We start from the raw sequence: 21,806 nt of genomic DNA on the forward strand, positions 1-21,806 counted from the left end.
TGTAGCTTTCTCATTGGTGGAACGCATGAAGCTCCTCTTTGGTCTTCTGGTTAGTTCCATCCTCAGCTTCGTTAAACCAACATCATCACTGTTCCTCCTCTCAAAGTGTCCAAACATCTCTATCTGCTTCTCTGCATTTATCTCCACAACATCTACCATGATCTGTCCCTCTGATGGATTCATTCCTGATCCATCCTAGTCTCTCCCACAGAGAACCTCAACATCTTCATCTCTGCTGCCTCCAGTTCTGCTTCCTGTCTCTGCATCAGAGTCTCTAAATCAACAACACGGCCGCCTTTCTACGTTTCCTACATTCTGTTGTTCTGGATTGTTGGCCTTAAGAACTAAAAGTCCTTCACCAGCCTCACTTCTGCTCCATGTTACCTCACTGTTCCTCTGAAGTTGCTCTCATTTACACACAGATTCTCTGTCTTCCTGCAGCTGATCTTCATTCCTCTCCTTTCCATACCAAACCTCCACCTCTCAAGATGTTATTCCAAATGCTCACTGCTATCAATATAGATTTTAATGTCATCTGCAAACATAATCTGTCACTTCAAACATCATAATACAAACCACAACTCCATCCTCAAACCAAATGAAACCAAACTGTTTTTCACAAATGTTCTCTCTGACCTCAATCGACCTTCCAGTTCTTTTTCCCATATCTTCATCATGTGACTCATCAGTTTTATTCTAGTTATTCTGCACATCTCCCTTGTTCTATATAATGAAACCACAACACTTCTCCATTCCTCAGACATCCTCTCAATGTCAGACAGTCAGGAACTCTACAGCCACCTCCTCTAAACTCTTCCATACCTGCACAGATATGCTGTCAGGACAGACTTCTGTTGTTTTGGAGACATTCCAAATCAAACAGTGTAACATGGATCTTTTGCTTCATTTTCATCAAGTAGAGAACACAGCTGACTTTGGAGATAAATTTGTTTTCCATGCATGGCAGGTCTCAATGTGGACAAAACCTTCATGAACATTCAGTGAGCTCTTCACTCCCACATCATGAAAACTCTTCCATTTGAAATGAAGTGAATCATTTATCTTGATACAAGAGTGAGCTGCAGAAAGCAGCAGATGGTCCAGTAGAAGCTCTACTCCATGAAAGTACCGGTTCTGTGTCTGGAGCTGTTTGGGGGGGTGGAGCAGGTTCTCCTCCCCTCTTTAGAGAAAGTCATCTGATGAGTTTTCAACTGAAAGAAATTCAGTTAGAAAAAACAAACTTTTTGTGACCAGTAAAAAACGGGTCGTGTTAAATGGAGGAAAGATGCTCCAGTCAGCTTCTGATCAATACCTGCTGCATGCTGCTTCATGGTGGGATTCTAGGAAGGTTGGCACATGGATGTGGTGTGTCGTCCTTTTCTCAAAGCAAGCAGCTGTTCTACACTGAAAAAACGTTTTCAAACTAAGGCAAAGCCCAAATTTGTTCATGGATCCTCCTCTAACTTGTTTGCTTCACATACAGCAGAGAGCAGGGCGTGTACATGATTATAGAAGGGCAGGGGCACCATTTTTCTTTATTTAGGTACTTCAGACAATATGTAACTACACACTTTCTTGTAGACTGAACAGTGAAAGATGAAAAAAAGTGAAAAAATAATTAACATTGTTTGCATGTGAATACCTTCCTTAACGCTGTAACCCAGGGGTGTCATCCTGCCTGCCGTCTTTTCCGGACTATAAGCAGCAACTGTTGTCACCAAGTTTTGATCTTGCAGCTTATTCAACAATGCAGCTAAATTATGCATTTATTTAACAGTCACCAGGAGTGCTCTGGCTGCCTCAGATGGGAGGCTGCCGGCAGAATTGTATGTCCAGCAACTAGTGCGATTGCTTTGACACACTCAAGCAGCCAAACAGCATGGACCTGACTTCAGTTGTTAGACACTTAAGTGATGATGCAATAAAAGAAACACCCATGCTCAGCCGCATCCCAGAATCCTTTGGTGCCATTAGACCCAACGTGCACGTGACCGCCACTACAATTTGACGCAGCTTCCAGTTTAAAAACAATCGATAAAATCAGTGTGAAAAAAATCCACCATCACCAACGGGTTTGGATAACCCGTTCTGCTGCGTGCCAGAAGTCTCCTTCACTGTTGTGGAAGGAAACTTCTGGCACACGCGCTGCGCCGACGCGCGCAAAGGCGCGTGCCGGGCGTGCGCTTATAAGTCACTGCTGCTCTCTTTTTCACTGATATGGTTTTTCATCCAGCCCTGTTATTTCCACATTGCTGCCGTGATACAGGCGGAAGGAGGGGAGAGCTGCTCTCACGTTCCACTGCAGCTCCATGCTCCTTCTTAAACACGCACGCGGTTTCAGCACATATACATCCTCAATCTGCAACACAGTGTGGCGAACCGGGGGTTAGCCCTGCCTTAAATCCCTAAGACTAATGGGAAGTGGGGAATCTGAGTGTGTGAAGTTTGACACCTTAACTGAGAGACCTGTGAGCTGAAGTGAGGTCCATGCTGTTTTGGCTGTTTGGGGTGTTTTGGGCATGTTTAATTAAATAAGCTCATGGACTATGTACTCCTCCCTCTATGAGGCTATTATGGGCTCAGTGATGTGCTGATAGGAAAGTCACAACATGTGACTTGTATACATGTGTGACTTGTGTATGCAAAGAGTGGTTGATCCTCATTAAATTGGGAGTGTGCGGCTTGTGGCAATTTTGAGGAGAAAAGAGTTATAAATTATAAATACTAAATAACTTTAGTTCAAAGCAAAACTCTCCATTATTGCTTCCTTAGGTTGTTCCAGAACATCAAATATTCCGTCTTGTAGGACTCTGCAGTCTGGAGGTATCAGTTGTTAAGACGGCTCAGAGGTGGAGACGGTTCCATCAGGAGAACCTGAGGAGGCTTCAGGTAGCTCTGTCACAGCCGAACCAGAACAAAACTCTCGCTGGTTTAAAGGTCCTCACCAAATTCATGAATGGCTTCTTCAGAGGTTCTGTGTTCAGATCCTTGAATTTGATGTCCGTTCCAGTTCCTTCAGAAGAAGACACGGTTAAATGAAAGCAGCGAACTGTTCATGTTGCAGGATTATTAACGTCAGAGTTAATTACAAAAGATTCATGATCAATATCAGTTCTTGTGTGTTAAAGAAACTGTGAAACTGTTCTTCATAATCTTTTTTCCTGGTCAGTGGCTTTGTAATCGTGTTTGTAACTAAGCTTATTCTGCAGAGCAGTTGAATCAAATCCATCAGACTCTTATTGTGTGGAACGTCTGTCAGTCAGTATCTAAATCTCTATTCAGTTTTAGATATCAGTTCATTTCAACTGTTCTACTTTTTTTTGGGTCATCTCTTGTTAGTAGATAATTTTATTTGGGAGTGTCCATCTTTTCTCCTGACACTTACATGATGGGTCCATAAAGACTATCTGTTAGGACCTTTATTTAGTGTTGATGGAGTTAGGGGGTGTGACTTCTGGGAGAAACTCAGACTACACAACTAGCTTTGTGAGCCAAACTCATTAAGATACTGATGATCTTGTGTGATAAACAAAAATGAAATCTAAATAGAAAAGATCATAAATTTACATAATTTCTAACATCGTTCAGCTACAATGAGTCAGCAGTGCTACATACTCCAACCGTAACCATGGAGACAGTTTGTTATTATGACCCCAGATTTTTACAAAAGACCAACGAGATGATTTTAAGTGACAAACGGCAAAGAAATAAACAAAAGAAAATCTTTTTAAGGCACATTATCAAACACTGGAAACCTTTACAGTCTGCAGGCTTGAAGGAGTAAAGAAAAATGTACTTTTTATTCATTTCATCTGTGCTGTATGTCTTACGGATGCAGCATATTTGACAATAAAGCTGACTTTGACTATATCTGCTCCGCCAGACGGACACATTGACGAGAATATCAGTTTTGTACATTATTTCGTTCTGTTAACTGTATTATTTATGAGAGGCAGGATTGTCATTTTCACTTTCACGTGTTTCTTCCATCTGCCGACGGTGTCGCCGTTTCTCATTTCACCCGTTTTTGTGCGTACGCCTGGGTCAGAGCTTGAAGGACCGCACATTTTCCCGTCAAGTTTGCTTTTTATAAATATCAACTACTGTGTAGAGAGTGGCGTACGCCTTCTTTTGTGCGTACGCAACCTTTATAAATGAGGCCTCAGATCATTGGTTGGATTTAGTTTTTTGAAAATCACGCCCACCTCAACACATTTGTAAACTTTGTGTGTTTACCATGATGCATTCATTAAATGGGTCGTGGTGAGAAGGAGCTCTCTTTGTGACGAAGAGGGCGGTAGACTTCTGGACCAACAGGACTATCAGTTTAGATTTTCAAAAGTCCAGAGAGACAGATGAATTTACACAAACCCGGGAACTTCAAACTTTCTCCATGTGTGAGAAACCTACTTTTTGAATCTGATCTGAATTTTATTTCACACATTAAAAATGTTTTAGAATTTTATCATCTTAAAAAGACTGCCAGAGTCTGCCCATTCCTCTCTGTCAGCACAGAGGTGCTGATGCTTGCTTTTATTTTCAGTGGTTTAGATAATTGTAATGCCCCGCTCTGTGGTTTACCCCATAAGTCTCCTTCAAACCCACAACTATTATACAACTCTGCGGCACAAGTTCTGACAAGAACCAGGGGGCGGGAACACATTACACTAGTTTTAAAATCGCTGTGAGTTTTAGGATTGATTTTTAAAGTTCTCCTAATTAATGTTTTTTTCGATTGTGGCCCAGTGATAGACTGGCAACTTGTCCAGGGTGTCCCCTGCCTTTCCCTGTATGTGGATAGGTTCCAGCAGCCCCATGACGAGTGAATAAATGTTTTTATTGTCCTGGACCTTCTTATTTAACTGATCTGCTTTTAAGATAAGAACCTGAGGTCCTCTGATGTCTGTAGTTGTTCCTAAGGTTAGGACCAAAAGACACGGTGAGGCCTTGTTACACCATTACAGTCCTCGTCTGTGAAACGGCCTGATGGAGAACCTCAGGGGGGCCTTAGAATTAATGGATCCCCTTTATATCGTTTCTGCACTGCAGAACCGAGCCAGATGGTTACTTTAAGATGCAGTTCTTCATTTCTGTTCAGGGTTCTATTGGGGGAGGGAGGAATCTGGTGAGGGAGGTGTCCCAGTTGTGTGTCATTGTTCTGTGTTTTCAGTTTTAATTCATATTCATTTTTTATGACTGTTTTATTTGCTTTTACACTAAGCACTTTGTGTTTTTACCTGAATGAAAGACGCTATTAAAAAAAATAAGTTAATAAACCCAAATTTGGGGATTTAAAAATTAAAAATGGGGAAATGTTCTCAATTGTTTTAACATTTTTAAAGGGTTTATATCATTCTATTCTTAAGTCTGTTACAGTAAACCATATCCATGAATATGATCATATTCAATTTTATTTATAGCCCAATATTACAACCATAGTCATCTCAATGTGCTTCATACCCATAATTGTACAATAAACATGAAATCATAAAGAACATGAAGTCATATAATTAAATACATAATGACTAAATTAAACTAAATGGACTAAACTAAACTGGGCATCTCTGCCCTTAGACCCTCCTTCTGGTGAGTGAAACAATAAATTGCTTTCCTCTCATCCCACAGTGCAAGCAGCATATAAAATAATAAATAAATGACTTAAAAAATACATTCTTTTAAAAACAATAAATCCTTGAAACCCAAAAAGATAAAGCCAAAAGAAAAGCCAAAAAACACTGAATGTAGGGCAGAGAGGAGCCGCTGCGTGTGCACGCGCCGCCAGATGCGTGCGAATCGGACAGACAGACAGACAGACAGACAGACAGACAGACAGACAGACTTATTAAATGTCCACTGGGGAAAGTTGTTTTCATAGTAAAACATTTCTTCATAAGCTATGGAATTATGGTATTCATGCATATGCCTTTAGTTTGTTTTATTTTTGATAAAACAATGATTATGAAACAATGAAACAAATGATTCCCTAATAATTGCCGCCAGTCTCTCATCAAGAGAGGTCAGCTCCGGTGTGTCCCACCCCCACCCATGGCAGACACACTCTGGCGATGGAGCGCTAGACGTTTTTCTGCCTCGACTTTGATGTCCGACCATTTCTTTTTTATTTCGGCCACTGTCCGAGGTTGTGAAGCTACAGCATTTACGGCGTCTGCCACCGTTTGCCGCTCACGTGCCTTTTTGGCATTAGTAATGGCCACACTGTGCCCTCCAAACAACACTTTTCTCCTCTTTTCCACCTCGCCAACGATAACTTCTACTTCACATTGAGTGAAGTTACGTTTTTTGATTTCCTCTATGTGTTTGCCATGGTTTCGCAATCAATGAATATTCATTTGTGGGCGTTTCCCGGACTATTTATGGGAAACTATGGGCGTGTCATGACGCCGCAAAAGCTGCGTTGCATTTAGAATTGGTTGTGATTTATTAAGGGAAAGATGCGTAGGATGTGCGTGCGCACGGTTTTATAAATCCGAATATTTCTGTGCGTACGTACGTCCTATGTTTCATCCGTACGCCACTTCTGACGCAAATCCTACGCAAAGTTTTATAAATGAGGCCCCTGGACTCACAATGTCTGAGTAAAGCTACTGGACTCATCACTGACCTCAAAGAAGATATCTGTTATTTAAAAGCTGAACTGGAAATGAAGTACACTCCTGTCCAGGTTCATGGATGTCTCCTTTATCGCCTTTTAATGAGAACCAGGAAGAGGGATCACATCACACCAATCTTTAAATCTCTGCACTGGCTCCCTGTAAGCTTTAGGACGGATTTTAAGATTCTTTTAATAGTTTATAAGGGTTTTCATGGTCTTGGTCCTTCTGTTATGTCAGACTTGCTTTTAGCATAGGAACCTCTCAGAGCAGGGGTCCCCAGGGGGCTCCAGGCAGCCTTTTGGAGAAGGCTGGTGCTCAAGGGCAAGGACCAGAACCCCTGCTAGCTCCGCCACAGAGCTCTTCTGCTTGTCATGCCAGCATATCTGTCCTTGTTTTGAAGCCCCTCCTCTTATGGGACGTTTTTTTAGCAAAAAACAGAAAATCAAACATTTCTTTGACGGCGTAAAAACGGCAAAAGCAGAGAACAAAGATTAAATGGATAAATAATAAGATAAAATATTTTTGTTAATTAATTTTTCCTTGAAATTTTTGTTAAAGAAAGTAAAAGGTGGGAGAAAAAATTGATTAAAGTAAAAAAATCGAATTTGGAATGAAAAATTCAGAGATTTTATTTTTTAGCCATATAAATAAAGAAATAGCAAAACAAGCAAAAACATCATTTCCATTTCACTGCAACAGTTTCATGTAAATAAGAGTCAACATAACTTGAATTATACCATGGTCTGGGTGAATACTCGATTCTGATTGGCTGCTGGGTGTGCATTAAAACCTGATAACTGCACGGTGAAAAAAGAAGTTCCGGTCACCTAGCTTAAATGTTTTGTATCACTGCGCCGGCTTCTTTAAAACAACCTTTTGCTTCATCATTTGGACCAAAACAAGCGGTTAGAGAGGAACTTTCTCTCTGAACTGATGCTTTATTCAACCCATCAGAAAGATCAGCATATATATATCGCTGAATCCTGATTGCAGCGGTGGTGCGGCGCGACGCGACACAGACTTTGTTACGTATCGCGCCGCACCACGTAACAAATAGTCCGCTTTTTGTGAGAAAAGCGATCCAAATCGGAAGAAAAAAACAAGAATTAAGGACTAAAACCTGGTTAATATGTATTGCTTTTGTAAGGGACCATGGTATAAGCGGGTTAATGGCCTTCTAAAAAAATAAAAAGCAATAATGCACACTTCGAAGGCCATTATCCCTTATAATTCACATGACCCTCGTCTACATAGGAGTTGAACATCTACCATAAAAGAGCTCCATACAATTGGTCAAATGCATAAAAGGATTGATTTGATTCGTTAAATACTTCAAGCTGCCATCAGATTGTTTTAGCACATTTAATATTACCATTGACTGCAATTTTCGCAGTCTTTTGTAATATGCTTATTGCACAGCTTGATATCGAGATATTGATAAATTTGGGATTTATAGTGCAGACCTAACATTTACTGTCATTTATCTCGAATGCCCCACCCACTTCTCCTCATTTTCAGTGTCTGTTTTAACACATTTTCTTGTTGATCTTAAAGGCTTTTCCACTCAGTCTCCTTCACCTAGTGATGATAAAGTACTTTGTACATTGTACATCACACAACAAAAGCAAACATGGTGCAGTCTGTTATAACCGTTTATTAATGTTCTATGGGAACGTGAAGGTACATCATTTTGTTTCCTCCACCGTTGAGTGAAACAAACAAAAGTAGCCAATTGACATAAACATTTCAATCGAAACATACGTAGAAAACAACTAAAAGTCTGCAGACGTGTGTATGAAGGTAATATACCTGCTTTAAGATTGGTACACCCTCCCACAGCCTCCAGCTGAAAATTTGAATAAAAAATGTTGCAACATTTTAGAATATTTCATGCAACATGTGAGAAGCAATGACTCCTTGGTTTTTGGGCGGACCTAGAACTGCATAATTTGGGGAGGCCACCAATACAATACACACATACCCAGAGTTACTTCCTTTCTCTGAACACAAAGGAGTCATAGAAAAAGTTATTGGAAAAAACAGTTTTTGCATCTTCTGATTATAAAAATATCAGATATAAATCGCTTCTGAGTATAAGTCACACCCATGAAGTCTCTTTCTGAAAAAAACATGATTTATAGTCCTAAAAATATGGTAACAGTTTAGCAAGACTGCTTAGATTTGGTGAGGGAAAAGCAGAATCATTTTATATTTGCCTTTAGCGCCATCTTTTGACTTGTTTCCCCAGAGCCGCAGTGTGAATGTAAAGAACCAGGTCAAGTCTGGATTTCAAAACGTCAGCAGCCTTGAAATTGCAGGTACACTGTTGCCCCATTTGCTCATCATTTTTGTCTTTTCTCTCTCTTTTGTCTTCATGATGGTTGTTTTATCGGCAGCTCTGGTTTTCAGTTTCTTGTTTTTTTCACGCTGCAGGACCAGTTCTGCCCTCCTCCCTTCACGCCATCATCGGCCTCCTCCGTTCTGCACAGAAGGGGAACTTCTCCGCCTCTCTGTACACGCACGCCCCAACGGCGGTGATGAACGCAAACGCCTTTGAACATAAAGTAAAAACATTATAGGTCACCCCCACCTACAATCCAGGGAGTCTGTATCCACACAGAGATCTGGATGTGTGTGTGGAGACAGGACACCCAGGACCCAGTTCAAGAGGGGAGCAAAAAGAGTTTATTTAAAAAAAAAAGGGGAGGCATGTTGGCGGAGTCTTTTTGGTTCTGTCCTTTCGTTGGAGCCAGGAGCCTCTCTAAAAACAAGAAACCCAGAGAGAACTTAGAGAAACTAAAACACCAGGCCAATAAAACCAATAAAAAACATGCAGGTTAAAACACAAAGCTCAATAAAACTACTAAAAACATGCAATGGATAAAATAATAAATAGCAAGTAATATTAAAAATACGGCACTGGCGACTAAATAAAAAAAATCTCCTTGGATTATCGAAAAAACAGTGGTAAAACAATCGCTTCACCCAGAGCTGCTCCACCTGGTGAGCGTTCATTTGAGGGGGACTCCTCTGCTGTCGGTCCGGTGTCTGCTTTTCCTGCAGCAATCCTGTGGGTTTGCTGCTTAGTCTGGCTCTTCCTGGTCAGCCGTCCGTACAACCAGTCGTTGGAAGAAGCACCCTGCCGTTTCCTCGCTTGTGAGCTCGTCTGCTTAGCGCCTCTCAGAACCTGTTCCGAGCCTGCTCCTTTGGAGCGGCTCCTTATGAGCCTCTCTCCAGAGTAGCTCCTTCAGAGCCTCCTAGCTCAGCGTCCCTCCCTATTCACATTTCTGCTACTCCTTAAAACCAGTCTCATAATCGGCAGGGCCCCTCCCTGTTACAAGTCCACGAGAGAAAGAACAGTTAAACACCAATCGGACTGAGATTCAGAGAATGCAGAGTCTCATGGATCAACATCCATGAAGGAAAAATGCATTGTAGATAAGATCTGGTGAAACCCATTAACTGTATGTGTTAACTGGAGTGAGTAAAACCTCTTTTCCACTGAGCAGCGCGGTACGGTATTTTGAGCATTTCCATTGTAAAATGGATCCATTAAACAGCACCAAACCGTACCTCTTGGGGGGGGGGCCCATAGCTTGTAGGTCCATTGAAAAGTGGAATGGAACAGCTGGGGTGGAGCCGCTGTAGCCACCTGTTGATTGGCAGAAAGTGATGACGACCAATATAGCGCTAATTTAGGCTAACATTTCCAACGTTTGTCAGCATTCAGGTTTTTGCGGTTTCCTGTGTACTTGTTTGGTCATGAGTCCAAGTGGAAAACGCCTGCAGAAACAAGCAAGGCCTGGTCTGTGGTGGAACATCCAGCTGGAGAGGGATTGTTGTTGCTTTTCCAGTCCTTGCGCTACACTCTAGTGGTCTACACCACCCATGCAGCGTGAAAACATACCGCTTAGTGGAAACGATTGCCAAAATGAACTTGACTGTATCGTAGCACTCCTTACCATACTGTATGGGACTCAACCGCTTAGTGGAAATGAGGCTTAAGAGTGATGTCATCCATAGAAAATGGTTTACTTCTGGCTGCAAAAAATCAAAGTAAATTCAGTCGCTATTTTTTCACAATATTGGCGCCATGTTGGAACCAGACTATGTCAGTAAGCGGTGATTGATTAGAGTAAGTCTGGGTCATCATTTTTATGGCAACCAACCAGGAGTGGGCTTGTTGGAAGGCCACAACACAAATCTATCAAATGTTTTCAACGTTGGAAGTGGGGGCCAGCAGGCTCCGCCTACTTTTATGGATGCTTCTGATTGGTTGCTTTATGACTTCAACCACTGAAAAATTACCAAGCAACAAATGAGGATTACAAGAATATGTTCAAAAATAGGTATCAGATCAAAATTGGTTACTGAATTGTAGTGGTTTATTTTTACATGAGATTTTAGCGTCTTGGAACCAGCACCAAACCACCTGTTTGGAATTCCAGGGGGGAGGAGTCACTCAGTCTAGTTTGCAGATACTCAGATGAAGGCTCTTTTCTGAGGGCACTGACCCAGCAGGATCACGATGGTCTTGTTATCTACATCCTACAAAAGTGCTGGAAATGGTCAAATCACAGCAACTCCTGAGTACATCACATTAGGGGTTTGCCAAAATATCGATATTGTGATAAATCGCGATATTTAGTCCCGTGACTGTTTCTCGATCTGTCTTCATCAAGTAGTGATCTTTTTTTTTACGTTTTAAGATCCTCTTAAATGTTATATTAATCATCCTTTGGTAAGACAATTCTTCGGATGGTCGGTGGGGGCGCTTGTTCAATTCAATTCAATTCAATTTTATTTGTATAGCCCAAAATCACAACAACAGTCGTCTCGATGGGCTTCGAAGTAAAACATGAACTTAAAAGGATCACAAATACAAAGAGTTCAATAGGAAAATACTAAAATGAACTAACAAACTGACTAAGCTATACTGGCATCCCTGCCCTTAGACCCCCCTTCGCGGTAAGGAAAAACTCCCAAAAAAAACGGATTCCGGAAAAAACGAAGAAACCTCAGGGGTGTCCACATGAAGGAGGGATCCTCCCCCAGGACGGACAGGCGATTTACCAGAACTCTTAGAGAAGAATTAACTTATCTAAATCTACAACTACATATATAAAAGTCCAGCAGACGAGCTTCATCCAGCCGTGGTTGTGGGGACAGTCAAAGGTGCGAGTCGAGCCGGAGACAGGAACCACAGCCAGGTGCAGGAGCAAAGGCGAGGTACTCGGTCAGGTACAGAGCAGAGACGAGCCAGAGATGAGCCAGAGGCAGGATCCACAGCCAGGTGTAGGAGCAGGAGCAAAGGCGAGGTAGACGGTCAGGAACTGGAGCACGGATGAAACAACTGGAGTCTGGAAGCACGCCCACTCCCCAGGAGGGGAGAAGGAAAGAGGGACAATACATGAATCGCACTGCACCAAACAGAGGCATGGAGAACTAAATGATGAATAATGATCAAAAATAGAGAAGAGAGGAAGGGTAGAAGTAAAAAAGAAAAGAGGACAGAACCCCAGTGCACCATAGTTACCCCAGCTTCAACTTCTAGCAGCCTTTTAAAAGAAAAAGTTATTAAGTTTAATTTAAACAAATTAACATTGGCTGTCGCGGGCGGACAAAGAAGAATACACAGTCAAACAAAAATGGCGGAGGGAAAAAAATGAAAATAGCGAGAGCAGCAAGTTCAAAGACGCGGTGGCAGCATTGAAGCTGCATCAACAGAGTTGTGTGAGAAAGCCTTGGCTATTGTTGGCCTGCCGACACAGCCCGGCGTGGATACCTTTTTCCAAGAGAAGCTACCACCATCTTCTGCGAGAGCAGCGACAATAACAAATTGGGCTCCGTCCCTGCAGCGTGCAAGGTGGAGAACGAGGGATTTCGGTTTTTATTGAATGCTTTAGAGCCACGCCTTGACATTCCCTCTCAGACATACTGAAACAATGATCCCTGCACTGTGCGCCCAGACCAGAGCTACGGTTGAGATGGAAACAGTATAAAGAGAGGCATCCCTGCCCTTAGACCCCTCTTCTCGACGGGCGGCGTCTTGACGTTAAAAAGCCTTTGGTTCTCCAGAAAAACGTGAACATATAAACATACACCACATGCAGCTGTTCCCCAAACGTGTTGTTCACAAAGTTGTTTACTTTTAGATGCACTTGAAGTTAATGTATTTTATCCCTGGTAATTTATTTTGAAAGCAGTTGAATTTTATTTTTGTTTACACCACATTTGCACTAAACTGTGTCATTTATTTTTAACAAAGACACTATATTTTGTTCACAGAATTAATATCTGATTTACAGCAATTTTTTGAAATAATGCGATGGATATGGTTTTGTTTTTCAAAAGTTAATACCAATGTGCCTGGCATCAACTTAACTTATTCAATTTTTATCCTGTTTACAGAAATTTTGTACTATTTAATGACACTGCTGTTCATGTTCACTATTGTTTAAACCAAATTTTACAGATATTTCCAAATGAAAATTGTCATTGTTGTCAAAGATAGAGTATTACTGATTTCAATAGTGTTACACAAGAGTCTGTTATTCATTACACCAAATAGGACACAAGTCGTTTATTATCATTTTGTTCAAAAAATAAAAAATAAATGGGGAAATATTTTCCAAAAAGCAGTATTTCAAGTTTTTCTTTCTTAAAGTTTGAAATATTGTGAGTTGTTGGAGACGAGTTGTATCGTTTATCACATTATCGCCATATCGTGATGATATCGTTATCATGACCAATGTATTGCAAATCTTATCGTGAGGTACCCAGTGATTCCAAGCCCTACATCACATGGCGTCTCTACATGAACATGGATGGGGGCTGGGTCACTGTCAGCAATGATAAACTCCTAAATAATAGACATGTTTAACTAGGTGTTTTTACAAATGTGTTACAAAAGTATCGGATCGGGACTCAATATTGGCAGAAATAAAATAAAATGACTCAAAATGGAAGGGGGCACAAAAATTTGGATTGGGACATCCCTACTTGCCATAGAAATGAGGACTCAGACCAATTTGGATTAATCCTTGCTTACTGACGACATCTGGCTCCAGCATAACCGTGTCCATATCACTGAATATGGTGACTAAATTGGCAAAATTTCATTTGAACTGATACTAGACCAGTTTCTATGGGTGTTGTCACACTCACTAGAGTTCTCGTAAACGGTTTTGACCAAAAAGGTCAGTGGTCTCTACTTATCTGAGAAATACAGCCTATGGTTCATTTGCTGATGTTAACCATGACCTTGGTTGGAGATTCTTCTCTGAAATCCTAACCTCAGCTTCACTGAAAGCCCAGTGGGATCCGTTGGGTGCGCTGTCCTGGCTTCATGAATCAGCACAGCCCCGTTCGTTGAATCAATAAAGTTTTGCCTTCAAACTCAACAGCTGACTGTGATAGAATGCTAAACATGATTAACTATCAAGTTTTGTCTGGTCAGAGACTGTTGCGCTTGTGTTGTTTGCAGGACACCACAGTGGATCTATCAGGCATCGGCCTGCCCCCCACCTCGGTGGAGCAGCTGCAGCAGCCCCCCAGCTTAGGCCAGTCTGCCCTCTCTCACATCTCCATGAACGACTACAGTTACAGCTGGAGGAGCTGACTGAAGCCATGGTGGGTCAGCCGGTCGCACAAACTCCAGAAGACCAGATTCTTTGGATCTTTAAGGACTAAATGAGAAGACCGGTTCTATATTCACAAACTTTCATTGATGGGGTGGTTTCAATAAATTCTTTTAACTTTTTGTGTAACCCTTGTGCTATCCTAGGCACTTTACCATTGGAAGTTGGGTCATCTAGACCCACTAGACAGTGCCCTGAACCTTTTTTCTTCAATGATTTGTGATCTTCACTGGTGTCCATGGATTACATGAAATCTTTCCACCTTTATCCACCTTTGTCATGGTAGGGATTTGAGGTTTCTATTATCAGAAATTCACATTAATTTCTGTTAATTGACACCTCACTAACGAAATCACTTACTAGTACTTCTATATCTTTTATTCTTTATACTTCAATTTTTTTTTTTTCATAAGGACCGGACTATTTGATACGTGGTGTGACGCGTCGTCATGGTAACATCTACAGAACCTCCCTCTTGCTCTGCTGCTGCTGGTGTATGAGGAAAGTGGTAAAACAGAAATCCTTAAGTCATTGTTACAAAAGAAGCTTGTAACGAAAATCCTGGTGATCTCCTGGTTTTTGGAAAATCTAAAATAAAATAAATATGTACATAGAATAAAAATAGAAGAAGAAGAAGAATTAGAGGAACTATGGACACATACTTACATGTATTGCACATAACCATTATTGAACTGCTAAATATTGCACATGACTGTTAAACAGTTATTTTTTGTTTTTGTTTTATAAGGTTCATATTTTGTTATGGAGTTTGACATCTCAGGGGAAAAAGCTGTGTCTATTTGTGCAAGCCTTGTGCAGTCTGAACAGGTGGTGGTTGGGATGGTAGGACTCCTTGATGATTTGTTTGGCTCTCCTCGTGTAGCGAGAACTGGCAATGTCCTCTAGGCTGGGCAGGGGGGAGCCGGTGATCTTCTGGGTCAAGTTGATCATCTTCTGTAGAACTTTCCTGTCTGCGGCCGAGCATCCTGCGTACCAGGCTGTGATGCAGTACGTCAGGATGCTCTCTATGGTGGCTCTTTAGAAACTCACCAGCAGCTTCTTCTCCAGGTTGTTGCTCCTGAGTATTCTCAATCACTCTAACCTGTAGTGGCCACTCGCCACACAGCTGTTCGCGGTTGGCTGTGACACAGAGGTAGAGTGGTTTCCCTGTGATTAAAACATTGAAGGTTTGATTCCTGCCTTTTCTGTTCATGTGTCAAAGCGTACTTGGGTTAGACTCTAAACCTCTTGATGCTCCTGGTGGTCTAGCTAGCGTCTTGCATCAGTTGTGAAGGGGACTTGTGTCTATAAATATACATAAATTGTCATAATTCAGTGTATTTCAGTTCAGCAGTGTTCACAGTGTGGATGTGCATCTATGTGACGCCCACACAAGGCTTTGTTGTGCAGTCGATAACGATGTGTAGAGAAAAAACAAAAAAAAAACTACTGGAGATAAAGAATAAATTGAATTTGTTGTAGAAGCATCTTAAATTCATAGAGTCAATGCTAACACAACAACACACCTCTTGTAAACATGGAAAATAGATTTAATTAAGATCAAACAAAATAAAAGTTACAAACTTACATGCTGGCCACTAAAAGCAACACAAGAAAAACAAATTGAAAGAAATGGCACCTCTCCCCTAAAACAAAGGTGATAGTTTCACTCTCTTCAAATAAGTCCACGAGTCCAGCCTGGTGTCACCACCATTGGACTGCAGACTGGAGCTGCAATTCTGGTCCAACTCTTCTTTTATCTGATCCCCTCTCATCAATACAACCACTGGCACCTGGTTAGGGGCAACCTGAGAGGTAACAATCTATGACAATCCCCTTCACATTGTAGCTGTGTTTACACTAGAGCTAGAGCGTACATCCACCTCAGTTTAGATAAACCAGTTCAGGTTTACTTTGAATCAAGAGGAAAAAAATTTAGTAACACCTTTAAAATGTAAACTAACTGGATCCAGGCTAGTTTATCAGTTATTTACAAGGTTACTTGTTACAAATTCATATCAGTATTTAATTGCATAAAATAAACAAACTTCCCAACAGAGATAAAAACTAAACTGAAATACGTTATTTTGTATTAAAGATATAAATCTTTCCCTGTTCCAGAGTCAGAACCAGGATTCAACACCTGACTGTGTTTTCCCCTGACCCACACATAGATCTATGTCATCCAGAAATGTTCTGTCTGATCAATAATTCCCTTAATCCTTGATTGGTCCATCACAAACTCACATCTGTCCATCAAATGTAGATCAAAGAAGAAAGTGATGATCTAGAAAATAATCTGTTTTTCTCCAGATCCTGGAGCTGCTGAACATCTGAATCCAACTGATCTATGGGGTCAAATTAGGATCAGCTTAAAGTGAATACAAAAACCCCAGAAAATTAGAAAACAGTTTTGAACTTAAAAGTACACATTGTTAACTTGAAAGAAACATCGAAAATTGGAAAAAATAATTGTAATTTTAAAACTAGCATAAAAAGAAAATTGACATATAAACCTGTCATCAAAAAATGTTTTGTATTTTCAGCATTTTTTTCTCATTTCTCAGTTTTTAGGTTCAATTAAATTTTCACTGCCAAACGGATCCTATTTTTGCATGATGGGCGGGTTTTGAGCTAATTGGCTACCGGGAGACATATTTCCATGATTTCCAAAGAGGTTCTGGTAATGTGAGGCCTTTTCTGCTCTGGAACGATGTCTGTTCATGTGCCCCCCCACCACGCACACACGGACACACACACACACACACACACACACACACATACCCGTATTTCTTACCCCGTGAGGTCCCATGACTAGGACCCTCCTGGTGGGATCCACCTTTTCTACAAGGTTTTCTGAGATGGTTTTAACTGCTAAAATAATGTAATTTTTTTTCAAGGAGTGTTATCATTTCAAATACTGAAAACACTAACATGAAAAATAAACCTGAATTTTGGTTTCCCATGGGGACCACCCATACAACAGTAGTTACTCTAACTTTGGTTAACAGCTCTGTAACTAAGGCAATTGGGATTGTAGTACTCATTTCACACTTCCTGACTAATAAAGTCATTTACCAAACATGCGAGGCATCATTCACTGTCAAAATATGTTTGTTATGAAGGAAACTGCGAACAGCAAATAAGAGACAAGGGCAATTTATTTATAGTTACCAATCTATAAAACTAAATATACTGCTGTTGGACAGAACAAGGTTCCCTTTGACCCGTTAAACGTTCTATCACACACTTACTGCAGGGCTCTTGAACTCCAGGTTTGGAGGGTTGACATCCTGCTTGTTTTCCAGATTTTCTTCTTCTACTTCCTGTTGATCTACTGAGCCAGGTGAGCTCAGTCAATCAGAAGCAGGAGTTGTTGGAAAACAAAAGTTAGGGCTCCCCCTCGTTTTCCCTTTCCTACTTTTAACTGACTGGAATCACCGGGGCAGCGGATCGGAAGGGGGTAGAGCAAAAAGATCTGGAAAACTAAAATGACATCAGCCCTAAAGGCCTGGAGTTCCACAACGTAAACACAGATTTAACCAGAAAACAAAGACCTGTTGAACTCAAATTAAGTGCTTTATAAAAACAAAGTGACATTTGACCTGTCAAAAAATTACAAAATGAAATCAAGTGCTTCAGGAAAAAAAAGTCACCTTTGACCTATACAATTGTTTTAAATACAAATAAAATGCTTCAGAAATTAAAAGGTCACCTTTGACCGATACACGTGCTTCAAATGAAAATTAAGTGCTTCCGGAAAAAAAGGTCACTAAGATAAATAAGTGCACGTGTCTGAAGCTTAAATTTGGAACTTAGATTTACAAGCACTGGTTTAAATTAAAGAAAACAAAATAAAGTTGAATCACATAATCTTTCTAACTAACAAAAACTAACGTCTTTTTGAACTTTACCGCCTCAGTGCTGTGATTTTGTTCCTAACAAAAAACTTGACTGCCTGCCATGTTCGTCCTTCCAGCTCCCTCGGCGAAGCTTCTATGCAGGAAAGATATGTTTTCCTGGTACCCTCCCACCTTCAATGCAGATTCCTAAAATTTTTTCCAATGCTCGGCACTCTGCTGAAGACCAGGTCCTTTTTTTTAAGCTCCTTAGAAAAAGAAAGGAAAAAATGTTATAAGTCACCAACTTACAAAACGTGATTAGACCAGATTCAAGGTAATGAGCATTTCTTATTTACAAAAACTAAGGAGATGCTACGATATATATCAAAAGCTCAGCAAAACGTCTGACTACCTGTAACAGTGTTAACTAAATGTCAGATGTTCATTAGAAAAGAAAGCCCACAGAAATAGATTTTCTTATCTTGTGTTGAAAGTATCAGAGCCACGTTGCTGGTGTAGTTAGAAATGATTCTGTATTGTGCAAAGTTACCCGTCTCAGCAGTATCGATGCCTTAGTCTCTCTGCTGTGTAGAAACCATGGGCTCCATTTGTGAAAACATTTTAATTAAAAACCCAACAAGAACCACACAACCTCACATTTTCATTGAAAGCTGACATAAGACAATTTCATGAAACTCAAGTCTTTCAATGTTGGCAGTGAGATGTTTCAAAGTCTGATTTAGACAGTTTTGATGACATGTACCTCTTGTGCACAATTATTAGTAACATTTTATCTTTGAACTACATATGCTATAAGCAAGAAATGTAATAATAAATAATACCCCCCTCCCTTAAAAATGGTTGTTAGAAAACATAGTTTGTGCCATTTTTAAGAAACTTTTAAAAGTGTAACATGTAGGAAGCATACCTGTTTGTAAGGGTCGCTTCTTAGACTTTTAGACTTTTTCACTGCCGTGTCCGTTCTTCAGTCTTGAGTCCTGTTCATTGTACCAATATGGTTATTTTAAAATGACAATCATACACTTTTTGTCTTCCCTGAATTGAGAAAATGTCAATATTAAAGACCCATGCCCTAATGGCACATACACAACAGCCATGGAAGCACTGTGAAGCAGCTCTTCAAGTCCAGCTTCAACTACAGTCAGGACCACAAATATTTGGACAGAGACACATTCTTTCTAATTTAGTTTCTGTCAATTACCACAGTGAATTTTAAATAAAACAAGTCAGATGCCATTGAAGTGCAGACTTTCAGCTTTTATTCCATAGATTGAACAAAAAGATTGCATGAAAATGTGAAAAACAAAAGCATTTTTTAAACACAATCTCTTCCAGGTGAATGCATCCAAACTGATTGGGCGGCGTTTCATAATACAGAAGCACAATGACCTAAAACATACAGCCAAAGCAACTCAGGAGTTTATTAAAGCAAAGAAGTGGAATATTCTTGAATGGCGAAGTCAGTCACCTGATCTTAACCCAATTGAGGAGCATTTCACTTGTTGAAGACTAAACTTCAGACAGAAAGGCCCAAAAACAAACAGCAACTGAAAGCCGCTGCAGTAAAGGCCTGGCAGAGCATTCAGAAGGAGAAAACCCAGCATCTGGTGATGTCCATGAGTTCAAGACTTCAGGCTGTCATTGACAACAAAGGCTTTTCCACCAAGTATTAGTAACGACCATTTTGTTTTCAGTTATTTCATTTGTCCAATGACTAACGAGCCCATGAAAGGATGGGGTGGTGTTTAAAAAAAAAAAAACTTTAGTTTTTCACATTTTTCTGCAATCTTTTTGTTCAACCCATGGAATAAAAGCTGAAAGTCTGCACTTCAATGGCATCTGAGTTGTTTTATTGAAAATTCACTGTGGTAATGTACAGAAACTAAATTGGAAAAAAATGTGTCTCTGTCCAAATATTTATGGTCCTGACTGTACATTTTTTTTCTTTCATAGTAGTAGGTTTAGCTTTCTGTCAGAATTGACAAAGCCTTTTGGATAAGAGGTGAAACGTTTTCTAACTTTAAAAACCAAGTCCAGATGACAGCCCCTAAACCTACTACTATGACAGGGGTGGGCAAACTACGGCCCGCGGGCTGGATTCGGCCCGCCTCCATCTTTGGTCCGGCCCGCCGAACACTTTTTTTAATCTGGCCACACGATCAAGATGTGACATTTTATTTCACCTTCTGCAGTCTGTGTTCTACCTGAAAACCTCTAAAATCACTGTCAAATAGAACAGAAGACAGTCTTCTCTTTCCACGTCGCATTTCATCTTTCCCGGTTTAGCTCATTATATCTGAGCGATCATGCTGCCTTTTTTAAACAGTGCGCCCTGTTCTGTGTCCTGATTGGCTGGAGACCTTGTCAATCTCCCCAGTCCGTGCCTCAACTCCTGTACAGAAACGCGCAGCTCTCAGATCTATAGAAATCTTTGATCGCGATCAGATCTTTGTTTTCATTTTAAGATCCTGGACCTAATTTCTATGAAGGTTTAAGAATTTAAACAAGAGAAAATGGTGAAAATGTTCATGTCTGTCTGAGAAAAGTGTATTTAGGCAGCGAGGAGTTTTACTACCATAAATTTAAAACGTCTGTAATCATTCTCCGTGGATTTCACCGATCACGGTTATTTTTACAACGAAACTCCTGCAATAAAGGAGGGAACTCTGTAGTGGTGAAAAGGTAACACAGATATATGTGTAGTTGCAGCAGAAGACAGATAAATTTGCTTTTTCTGTATTACTGGATGAAAACAGAAAGCGCAGCTGCCCAAACTGTGAGACGCAAGATGAGCTCAAAGTCTCTGAGGAATTATGACGAGAGAGGATCCATCATTTATTGTTTTTGTTTTTAAATGTCAGTATACTTTTCCTGAATTTTTGTCTTTGAAAATCATAGAGAGTGTTGTTTGGTCATTGTTTTATTTCATAAATAGTGTTATTTATTTTCTTAAAAGGATCATGAATGAATGAAACTTTATTCATACAACACTTTACAACTCCTTGAAGGTACCAAAGGGCTTCACAATAAAATAGAGATCTAAAATGGGAACAAAAGTTTTAAACTAAAAACTCTAGAATATTCTGTTTTAGAATATAATTTTCAACCCAAATGTTTTCATCTACATTCCATGTTAAATCATTTTCACTCCACGCATCTGCTCCTGGTCCGGCCCTTCTATCCAATTTTTATAACCCAATGCGACTTAAAATAATTGCCCACCCCTGTACTATGATGTGGAAATGGAATCAACCTGGATAAATGAGAGTCTTCATAGACATGCATTTTTTTTCTTTTGTCAAAATCGTTAAAAGTGATCTCCTAATAATGATTGTGCAGTTTTTAGCCAAGATCCAAAAGCTGTGTTGCTTTTGTAAGACATTCTTTAAGACCATAGGCAGTGGTTCATTAGAAATACAATACTGGGCTTCCTTCCCCTCCATGTCACAGATAGCCGTTTGTGCGAGCACGAGCTTATAGCCTCACGCTAATATTAGTGGGGCAAAAATAATGACAAGCAATATTGGATCAATCCTGCCAGACAGTTTTGAGCCAGATTTTAGCTATCAGGGCAAGATGGAACTCCCTGTGTGCGACATCACACTACTCTGTTAGGTTTTGTTTTTGTCTTTAAAGCAAAATATGTTTAGTTATTTTGACTAAAATAGTCGATTTCACAATTAAAACTC

The 21,806-nt window shown here is 40.3% G+C and overlaps 2 long non-coding RNA genes across 2 annotated transcripts; one reads left to right on the top strand and one right to left on the bottom strand.

The window, feature by feature from the left end:
• Positions 1-8,227: 8,227 nt before the first annotated feature.
• Positions 8,228-14,376, top strand: LOC105358841. Its single transcript, XR_002874472.1, has 2 exons — positions 8,228-9,178; positions 14,101-14,376. It is a non-coding gene; the product is annotated as an uncharacterized LOC105358841 (long non-coding RNA).
• Positions 9,277-9,882, bottom strand: LOC110014646. Its single transcript, XR_002874463.1, has 2 exons — positions 9,600-9,882; positions 9,277-9,375 (listed from the first exon to the last, which is right to left on the bottom strand). It is a non-coding gene; the product is annotated as an uncharacterized LOC110014646 (long non-coding RNA).
• Positions 14,377-21,806: the final 7,430 nt, after the last annotated feature.

The sequence above is a fragment of the Oryzias latipes genome, chromosome 2, assembly GCF_002234675.1.
Source record: "Oryzias latipes chromosome 2, ASM223467v1".
NCBI lineage: Eukaryota > Metazoa > Chordata > Actinopteri > Beloniformes > Adrianichthyidae > Oryzias > Oryzias latipes.